Source organism: Emiliania huxleyi (genome assembly GCF_000372725.1).
Source record: "Emiliania huxleyi CCMP1516 chromosome Unknown EMIHUscaffold_20, whole genome shotgun sequence".
NCBI lineage: Eukaryota > Haptophyta > Isochrysidales > Noelaerhabdaceae > Emiliania > Emiliania huxleyi.
The window spans coordinates 620,977-622,319 of record NW_005200600.1 but is presented as its reverse complement, the minus strand read 5'-3'; positions in this window follow the sequence as shown (position 1 = coordinate 622,319).

The following is a 1,343-nucleotide window of genomic DNA, read 5'->3' as shown; positions in this document are numbered from 1 at the left end:
AGCGCCGCGGCGATTAGCGCGCTCTGCAGAGCGTGAGCGCCATGAGTAGAGAGCTGCGGCAGCCGCATGGACGGTCGGCAGCCGGCTTTGTCGGCGGAGATCGGCTGTGCACGAGATCGGCTGTGCACCTGGCTGGGACTTTGGCGTCCGAGCAGTTTTTCTTTTTTGGAGCTCGAACTTCAAAGAGTTCAGGAATCGCTTAAGAGGGAGAAATCTCGTCAATGGTCCGGGAGGCTCCCGGTGGACGCCGGAGGCTGGGAAGCTCCTGGCTACAGTGGCTACAGTTGTAGCGGCACGCATCCCCTGCGTAAGTATGGCTAGTGCCAGTGCACCACAGACTTCAGAGGTGTCTACAGGCGGATTTGTGCCTATAAATAAGGATAGAAAAGAAACTATTGATTTGAGCGACTGACGTTACGCGCGGGCTTGCCTTGGTCTGCCATGCAAATCTTCGTCAGATTGCCGCACGCTCGGTCGATCGCCGTCGAGGTGGCGACGAGCGGCGCGGGCTCTTCCCTCGATGCGGTCAGGTTTGCCGTGGAGGATCGCGAGGGTGCGCTGATTGGGTGCACCTCCATCGAACCGGGCGTCATTGCTCACATAGATCTCGGCGACCATGACCTGCCACGCGCCAGCTCTGCACCTCTCCCGCGCGCGCCCGGCTGCTGGCATGGCGTGGCGGGCGAGGCTGGCGCGCTGCGACCGGTGGAGCGCCGGGTTTGCAGGAGGGCCATTAGGCAAATGGCTCTTTTGGATACGCGCGGGCAGCGCACCAGCCTCGCACGCACCTCTCCACTGCGCCGCGTGCGCCGCTGGTCCAGTGTGCTGCGAGGCTCAACATGTTGGTCACAGTGTAGTCGGGGTGTGGCTTGTGGTGGCTTGTGGTGCTGATCGCTGGCTCAACACACCCCGGGTCGAGATCGCGTGTTGAGACTGTGACGAGAGGCGACGCGCCGCGACCCGCGTCACATGGACATGGATACGGACAATCTCGGGCTCCCGGTCCGCCCCGCGTCGGAGGTCGCCGTGCTGTGTTTCTTTTTTCGTCTTCTCACAAAACGCGAGCGCACGTGTCCACGTTTCCGAAGAACAGGCGCACGCGGCGCGCAATGCCAATCACGGGACTGTCCCCCCCCCCCCCAGTGTGAAACCGCGTTTTTTTTGGGTGTCTGAAGTCTGCGGTCGTCCCTTCGCCTTTCGCACTACCGCTCGTCCGCCATCGAGCCTTGGCTTGGGGGGTTCCTTCCCCCAAACCCACAACGCTGACCCCGGACCAAGAGCCTCCCCCAAACCCCGAAGCCTTTTGTGAAACCCCCCCCGCCAAGCCCCCGCGGGGGGGGGGG